At 47.1% G+C, this 9352-nt stretch overlaps 1 long non-coding RNA gene across 1 annotated transcript; it reads right to left on the reverse strand.

Annotated features, from left to right (window-relative positions):
- Positions 1-1191: 1191 nt before the first annotated feature.
- LOC310694411 lies at positions 1192-8956 on the reverse strand. Its single transcript, XR_014519674.1, has 3 exons — positions 8371-8956; positions 5597-5635; positions 1192-1802 (listed from the first exon to the last, which is right to left on the reverse strand). It is a non-coding gene; the product is annotated as an uncharacterized lncRNA (long non-coding RNA).
- Between the last annotated feature and the right edge of the window lie 396 nt (positions 8957-9352).

The following is a 9352-nucleotide window of genomic DNA, read 5'->3' on the forward strand; positions in this document are numbered from 1 at the left end:
GGGCATTTCCTGGAGGCATTTGTACAAATAAAACATATGAATGAACATATATATGTTTTTATTTTGATTATATGTTTTGTGGTTTTATATTTTGATTTTGTTCTGGGAACCGACCCGAAACCTCCCGGTATAGGGTGGTATATAAATTCAATTAAGAATAAGAATATTCAATTAAGAATAAGAATAAGAGTATTTTACGGGAGTCACCATCAGTGCTAGTAAAGGTAAAGGGACCCCTGACCATTAGGTCCAGTCACGGACAACTCTGGGGCTGCGGTGCACATCTCGCTTTACTGGGCGAGGGAGCTGGCGTTTGTCCACAGACAGCTTTTGGGTCATGTGGCCAGCATGACTAAGCCGCTTCTGCAAACCAGAGCAGCACACAGAAATGCCGTTTACCTTCCCGCCGGAGTGGTACCTATTTATCTACTTGCACTTTGACATGCTTTTGAACTGCTAGGTTGGCAGGAGCAGGGACCGAGCAACGGGAGCTCACCCCGTTGCAGGGATTCAAACTGCTGACCTTCTGATCGGCAAGCCCTAGGCTCTGTGGTTTAACCCACAGCGCCACCCGCATCCCTACCATCAATAAAACACCAGTCATTAAAAGCTTCCCTAAACAGGGCTGCCTTCAGATGTCATCTAAAAGTCTGGAAGTTGTTCTTCTCTTTGACATCTGGTGGGAGGGCGTTCCACAGGGCGGGTGCCGCCACCGAGAAGGCCCTCTACCTGGTTCCCTGTAACTTGGCTTCTCGCAGTGAGGGAACCGCCAGAAGGCCCTCGGTGCTGGACCTCAGTGTCCAGGTAGAACAATGGGGCTGGAGACGCTCCTTCGGGTATACTGGACCGAGGCCTTTTGGGGCTTTAAAGGTCAGCACCAACACTTTGAATTGTGCTCGGAAATGTACTGGGAGCCAATGTAGGTCTTTCAAGACTGGTGTTATGTGGTCTCGGTGGCTGCTCCCAGTCACCAGTCTAGCTGCCGCATTCTGGATTAGTTGTAAAAAACACCAGTGCCACCTATCCTGATTAATTTAGATTTTACACAAATCCAAAAGCAGGTTCTGTGGCACAAAAGGCGGTGCTTAATAATAATAATAATAATAATAATAATTCTCTAGAAATCTCACCAAGATCTGGAGGTATCTGGTTTGGAGGGATTGAATTAAACTTGGCCAACTATACAAGATGTCACATGCTATGAAGTCCTTTATTTTGTGATTGTCTAGGAAAGAATTGTCACATTGTTACATCGGTCATGTTACGTTGGTCACATTTCATTTGCCAGAAAACCTCTTTTCTGCAGTTTTCAAATAAACATTACCAATGATTTGGCACTTGGCCGTGAAACCGTAGTATAGTGCAACAAACAGAAGAAAAATTGATTCATACATTCAGAGGAAAAGCTTGCGCATGTTACAGATAAGTTATTGAGGTTGCAAAGCTGTTACATTGGCTACATCTTTTTGAAAAAACACAATAAAAAGAAAACATTTAAACAACCTCGGCCATAATGATTGATTGTTTTTATAGGGAAGGATCAAGGCAGGTAAGAAACAGCTTCATGTTAATTGGAGTTACATAATACTAGTCAAATCACACGCAGTATATATGCAAAGAAGCTGCAAATGTTACATTGGTCGCTACAGAATCGCCCATCAATTCTTGAAATCGTAATTTGGGAAGCGGGAGTTCTGGTCAAAACAGTTTTCCATGGCGGCACCATCCATTAGGCAGCACTTATTCTGTTCCATCTTTACTGCGCCTTGCTGTTCGCACATCTTCTTCAGGAGGGCTGACCACTGGACCAGGAGGGAGACAGATGAGATGGTCAATAAGATGGCTAAGTAGGGTTTCTTAATCTGGGCCGACTCAGACCCTCTTTTTAATATGTGTCCAAATGTCTGTTTTGCAAAATGTGTGTGTGTGGATTTGCACACAAAACAGCAACAGATTGAGAAGAGGGAAGCTTTGGGTCATCTGCAGAGCATTCTCTCGTCCCGAAGTAACCAATGATCAAATTTGGCATTCGAGACGAGGCTGTTCTTTTGCCTCTGTCCACTGGTACCTCAGTTCTCGAACGTCTCCGTTGACGAACGTTTCAGAAAACCCGGAAGCAAAGGCTTCCGTTTTCAAACGTGCCTTGGAAGTCAAACGGCTTCCGCCGTGTGTTTTTCAGTTTTCTCCATTGAATTTGCAGCCTGCCCTTTCTTTGCGCCTCGGTTTTCGAACGTTTCGGAACCTGAAGGGTCTTCCGGAACGGATTACGTTCGAGAACCGAGGTACCACTGTACAACTGAATCCTAATTGCCTTCCCAATCACTTCCCATCACTTTGCCCGGACACTGAGGTCCAGCGAGAAGCCAAGGTACAGGGAACCCGGCAGAGGGCCTTCTTGGTGGTGGCGCCCGCCCTGTGGAACGCCCTCTCATCAGATGTCAAGGAAATAAACAACTATCAGACTTTTAGAAGACATCTGAGGGCAGCCCTGATTAGGGAAGTTTTTAATGACTGATGTTTTATTGTATTTTTAATCTTTGTTAGAAGCCCCCCCCCCCCGAGTGGCTGGGGAAACCCAGCTAGATGGGCAGGGTATAAATAATAATTTATTATTATTATTATTATTATTATTATTATTATTATTACTTGGGAAATGAAGGCACTCTTGTCAGGAGCAAGAGCTAGTATCAAAAATGCACACTTGTCTTAATTAGGGAAGGGGTGTGATTGTCTTATTGTGGGTTTCAGAACCACCACCACCGACGTTCTGCTGACCGCCAGTCTGGTTCCTTGTTCATCACACTGGGAGATCCTGACCCACCTAACGCAGGGGTGGCGAACATCTGTACCTCCCCAAATGTTGATGGACTCCAGCTCTCAGCTGCCCCAGCCAGTATGGTCAAGGCAACATCTGGAGGGCCACAGATGTTCTGAACCCTGATAAGATTAACAAATTTTGGGTGAGAACAGTTGGGCCTCGGAGACAGGGATTGTGTCCTTTAAAAAAAAGGGGGGGTTCCCTCAGAATGCTTGATAGGGCATATTCAACACCAACAAAATCCAAGCACACAAGGAAGGTTTTAGACCCCCCACCCCCCTTCCAAAGAAAGGAAGGAAGGAAAGTGAGGGAGGGTGGGAGGGAGGGAAGAGGGAAGGAAGGAAAGGGAGAGAAGGAGGGAGGGAGGGAGGGAGGGAGGGAGGGAAGGAAGGAAGGAAGGAAGGAAGAGGAGGGAGGGAGGGAGGGAGGGAGGAAGGAAGGAAGGAAAGGGAGAGAAGGAGGGAGGGAGGGAGGGAAGGAAGGAAGGAAGGAAGGAAGGAAGGGGAGGGAGGGAGGAAGGAAGGAAGGAAGGAAGGAAAGGGAGAGAAGGAGGGAGGGAGGGAGGGAGGGAGGGAGGGAGGGAGGGAAGGAAGGAAGGAAGGAAGGAAAGTGAGGGAGGGTGGGAGGGAGGGAGGGAGGGAGGGAGGGAGGAAGGAAGGAAGGAAGGAAGGAAGGAAGGAAGGAAGGAAGGAAGGAGGGAAGTGGGGAGGAAGGACAAAAAGGGAAGAAGGAAGGAAGGAAGGAAGGAAGGAAGGAAGGAAGGAAGGAAGGAAGGAAGGAAGGAAGGAAAGGGAGGGAAGGAAGGAAGGAAGGAAGGAAGGAAGGAAGGAAGGAAGGAAGGAAGGAAAGGGAGAGAAGGAGGGGGGAGAGAAGAGGGGAGGAAGGACGAAAAGGGAAGAAGGAAGGAAGGAAGGAAGGAAGGAAGGAAGGAAGGAAGGAAGGAAGGAAGGAAGGAGAGGTAGGGAGGGGAGTGAGGGAGGAAGGAAGGAAGGAAGGAAAGGGAGAGAAGGAGGGAGAGAGGGAAGAGGGGAGGAAGGACGAAAAGGGAAGAAGGAAGGAAGGAAGGAAGGAAGGAAGGAAGGAAGGAAGGAAGGAAGGAAGGAGAGGGAGGGAGGGAAGGAAGGAAGGAAGGAAGGAGAGGGAGGGAAGGAAGAGGGGAGGAAGGATGAAAAGGGAGGGAGGGAGGGAGGGGGAGGGAAGGAGGGAAGGAAGGAAGGAAAAAGTTGGAAAGATTACAAGTCTTTCAAAGGACATCTAAGAGCAGCCACCCCCTTACCCTGGAATGAGCCTAAGAGCAGCGCCCCCCTGACCCCACAAGGCCCCCATATTAAAGCAGTTGCCATGTTTGTCAGGCCAAGGAGGACAATGAGAAGCACTCACTGCTTTCTGGGAGCACGGGAGCTTCTCCTTTTCAGGCTGCCGGCAGCACTTGCCCAGAGCTTCTCCCAGATCCTTGAGGACATTACCCTTCCCATAGACCTTTGAGTAATCGGAGTCTTTCAGGCCCTGGGACAGCTTCTTACTCCCATCCTTGCAGATGTTCCCGATATTCTTGGCGCTGGGGCGGGCAGGTGGGAATTTTTCTGGCCCTCCTTCAGCCCTTGCTAGTAAAAGTAATAATAATAATAATAATAATAATAATAATAATAATAATAATAATACATTTTATTTATACCCCGCCCTCCGCGGCCAGAGCCGGGCTCAGGGCGGCTAACAACAGTAAAAATTACAGTAAAAACATAATAGGGGAAAACCAAAAAAAAACCCCAATTTAAATTACAGGTTAAAATGCAATTTAAAATGCAACCTCATTTTAAAAGTAGCCCATGGGGAAGATGAGAGAGAGAGAAGGATGGAAATCAAACTAGGCTCATCCCCATAGAAGGAAGATGACGAAGGAGATTGGCAAAACAAACTAATGAACTATACTGGACACACCAGACAATTTCCTCCCCCCCCCCTTTTTTTTAAAAAGGGAGAAATGTTCAGGCATAATCAGTAAGCTTTGTGCACTGATTTCTACATTAGTCGAACTTTTAAAAGCTCACTTGTAATAATATATATATAAGGCTTTAAAATTGGATACTTAAGAGTGATTCTGCAGATGTGTATAAATAAGTAAAAAAATATTTAAAAATTGTACCAGGAGGGGGAGTTGGAGGGAAGTCAATTAAGATGTATGATTTTGATTGTGATGTTCTTTGGGGTTTTTTGTTTTTTGTCATAAAATTAATAAATTGTATCAAAATACAAGAAAGAAAGAAAGAAAGAAAGAAAGAAAGAAAGAAAGAAAGAAGCAATCTTTCTCTCGCCCTCTTTATCTCTCGATTATTATTCATTACAGTGGTACCTCAGGTTAAGTACTTAATTCGTTCCAGAGGTCTGTTCTTAACCTGAAACTGTTCTTAACCTGAAGCACCACTTTAGCTAATGGGGCCTCCTGCTGCTGCCGTGCCGCCGGAGCACGATTTCTGTTCTCACCCTGAAGCAAAGTTCTTAACCCAAGGTTCTATTTCTGGGTTAGCGGAGTCTGTAACCTGAAGCGTATGTAACCCGAGGTACCACTGTATTCCATTTGTTCACCGCTTCCTACCAAAGTCTCAAAGCGACATATGAAACAATAAAATACGTAGTAATGCCAATTCATATCAAATACATTGATTTGTTAGTATATGATTTTCTTTTGTTGCATGACCTAAGATTTCTAAATGACGGTTTTCCTAAGAAACTAGCCCCATCCCCCAACACGGATAGTAGTTAGAACAGAGACCCTCTAACCTTGTCCAGGAGTCTGTATCGGTCGCTGGCGCATATCAACTGTAGGGAGAATCAGAAAAAAAAGATAATTATACATTAAAATTTGGTGTTTTGTCTTGTTTTTAAAATTTTTTTATTTTTATTATTATTATTATTATTATTATTATTATTAATCCCCCTCCCTTCCCTCTCCAAGGAACCTAGGTCAGCAAACAGAAACACAAAGCTAAAATAGTGTAAAACAGTTAGATCATTCTAAAAAAAAAACCCCAACAAAACTTACTACATTTGAAAGCATCTAAAAGCAGCTCCAGTTAAAATATTCTAAAAGCCTTGAAAGCCGAAAACATGGCTCCATCTAATGACTGTGGTGTTGCCAGGACTCGATGTTGTGCATAGGGGCTGTAGCCTGTTTTGCATGCAGAACACCTGCTTTGCATGCAGAAGGTCCCGAGTTCAGATCCTGGCATCGCCAGGTGGGGCTTAGAGAGACTTCCTGCCTGAACACTCAGACAGACACACACACACACCCCGTCAGGAGGACCACTGCTCTGGCTCAACACAGGCAGCTTCCGGTGTTCCTATTTGAAGCGGCCCTTTCCGCAGAACCATGAGGACTAGAGACTTACTTTATTTTAAAAGGGGAGTGCCACGGCTCAGCGGCCGAACACCTGCTTTGCACGAAGGAGCTTCCCAGTTTGACCCCTGGCACCGTACAACCGTACCAAAAGAACTTGACAACTTCCTTAATACCTGAGTTAAGGGATGCGGTGGCCTCTTCCCGGATTGGGGTGGGATGGGGCTTAGCTAGAAAGGGAGATTTTGTTCAGGGCGGGTCCTACCGTTAGGCAGAGTGACATGGCTGCTCCCAGCGGCAGGTGGACTGGCTCAGGGAGGTGTTGGGGGGGGCTGCCCTGCCCTCCATCTTGCCCAGTGGAGGATGTGAGGGGGGGGGTCCTACTCCAGGCATAGCGAATGATCCTAGTAGACATAGATTCATAGAGCTGGAAAGGACCAACAAGTCTCATTGAGTGCAGCATCTACTCTACAAATGTGACAGTCCCTAAAAAATTACGGGACCTTTTTGTGTGAGTTTCATACGGATGTAGAAACGGCCACGTCAAACAGCCCATAAATTGGTTAAATAAATATGAAGAAACCTGAGAAAAGGCAACTCCCCACAGTTACAGGCCCACAGGGATGCGGGTGGCGCTGTGGTCTAATCTTGGGCTTGCCAACCAGAAGGTCAGTGGTTTGAATCCCCGCGACGGGGTGAGCGCCCGCTGCTCTGTCCCAGCTCCTGCCAACCTAGCAGTTTGAAAGCACACCGGTGCGAGTAGATAAACAGGTACCGCTGCGGCGGGAAGGTAAACGGTGTTTCCGTGCAGTCTAGTTTCCATCACTGTGTCCCATTGTGCCAGAAGCGGTTTAGTCATGCTGGGCACATGACCCAGAAAGCTATCTGTGGACAAAGGTCAGCTCCCTCAGCCTGAAAGCGAGATGAGCGCCCCAACCCCATAGTTGCCTTTGACTGGACTTAACCGTCCAGGGGTCCTTCCCCTTTTTACCTTAGAAGCCCCACATGTCAAGCCCTTTTCACAGGAAAGGCTCTCCAGTGCCAAAGCTCAAGTGGATACTGTCCCACCACCCAGACTCAGAGACCTCAGTGGATGCAGGTACTGCAGCCTCCCTATATTTAATTCTCTCTGTCTCCTCCGCTTTTTATCTCAGACACCACCACCTCTTGCTAAGTCCCAGGTTTCTTCCTTCACTTCTCTCTCTCAAATTTTCTTTTCGTGTGTGGCAGGCACCATAAGACAAGTCTCTCTCTCTCTCTCTCTTTGAGGCAGGATGGGAGAGGGCAGGCTCATTTAATTTAATTTGATTTACTTTTAAAGACATTTTTAATTTGGGTTTTATACACACACACACACACACACACACACACAGGGATGCGGGTGGCACTGTGGGTTAAACCACAGAGCCTAGGGCTTGCCGATCAGAAGGTCAGCGGTTCGAATCCCCGCGACGGGGTGAGCTCCCATTGCTTGGTCCCTGCTCCTGCCAACCTAGCAGTTCGAAAGCACATCAAAGTGCAGGTAGATAAATAGGCACCGCTCTGGCGGGAAGGTAAACGGCGTTTCCGTGCGCTGCTTTGGTTTGCCAGAAGCGGCTTAGTCATGCTGGCCACATGACCCGGAAGTTGTACGCTGGCTCCCTCGGCTAGTAAAGTGAGATGAGCGCCGCAAACCCCAGAGTCATCTGCGACTGGACCTAATGGTCAGGGGTCCCTTTACCTTTACACACACACACACACACACACACACACACACAGAGAGAGAGAGAGAGAGAGAGAGAGAGAGAGAGAGAGAGAGAGGTGGAGTGGGGAAGTGACTGTGGGCACGGTCGCTGACGCAGTGGTGGCTGGTCAACTTCAGACATGTTTGGAGGAAAAGGAATATCTGGACCCCCTTTCCATCCGGCCTCAGGTCTGATTTGGTACCCAAAGAGCCTTGATGCACTGCCTGGTGACCTCTGAATAACGTCTGCCCTGCCATGATGCTCAGGGAAACCAACACTGTGTCATCATCTTCCAAGAAGCCTGCCTTGCAAGGGGCCATTCTGAAGCCCACCCACACTGTGCCAGCTTGCAGATCTCGCTTGGCAAGCTCTCTCCTTACCCCGCAGAACATCCTGTACACGTTTGCCCTAGTCTGGAACAAAGAAAGGGAGTGGGAAGCAAAGCAAGCGAAATCTCAACTTGTAGTTAGTGATGGATTCTCTTGTAGGTCTACCTGAGCCTGGAACAGATTGCCCCAGGACGAACCAAGAGACCAGGAGAAGGACCTGTATCTTCATAGCCATATTGAAGTCGGACGGAATTGGCTTCTCTCTCCTGGTTTGTGGCTCTGGCTCCAGACAGCTCCTCTCTGCTCCTTCTTCTCCTTCTCTCTGCTATAGGTGCTGCTGGTTTTATAAGCTGCTGGGGGGGGGGGGGAGAATGATAAACTGTTGCTGAGTGTACCCAAAATACAATTCTGTTTAAAGGTCTTTGTTGGCTTTAGGGGTTTTTTAAATATATACTTTAAAACCTTTTGTTCTTTTATCCTTCTACGTGGCAGCTGATCTCCCTTGAGATTACAAGCCACAGAGACTCACATAAAGACTAGGAAGTGCAAGAGAAAAGTTTATAAATAAGTAATCTCCCCCTTTGGCCAAAAGAAAAAGTCCTATGGGGTAACTATGAAGATAAAATATTTTCAATGGGGGGTGGGAGTCAGGATCTCTATTTGGAAATAGATTACTCTGCCTACCCAAAATGCTTTGTCACTTGAGGCAGAAAATCCAAATAGTGGGTACGCTATTGAACCTTGAACAGGCAATAACATATAATTCAATTTTAGCATTTCTAATGCATTAACATTGGTGCATTAAACGGCCACCCAACCCCCCCCCAAAAAAAATTGAGCGTCCTTCACACCTAGCTAATCTAAATTGGGTTTTAGTTTATTTGCACACACACTTCCACCACATGTGAAGTGTTGTACAAGTGTCCCTCCTCTCACTTATGTGGGAGTTACATTCTGGGCCCCAAAATCACGTAAGTGTTGAGTAAAAAGGTAAAGGGACCCTTGACCATTAGGTCCAGTCGTGGCCGACTCTGGGGTTGTGGCGCTCATCTCGCTTTATTTGCCGAGGGAGCCGGGGTACAGCTTCCGGGTCATGTGGCCAGCATGACTAAGCTGCTTCTGGCGAACCAGAGCAGCACATGGAAAT

Source organism: Podarcis liolepis (genome assembly GCF_965112155.1).
Source record: "Podarcis liolepis genome assembly, chromosome: 15".
Lineage (NCBI taxonomy): Eukaryota > Metazoa > Chordata > Lepidosauria > Squamata > Lacertidae > Podarcis > Podarcis liolepis.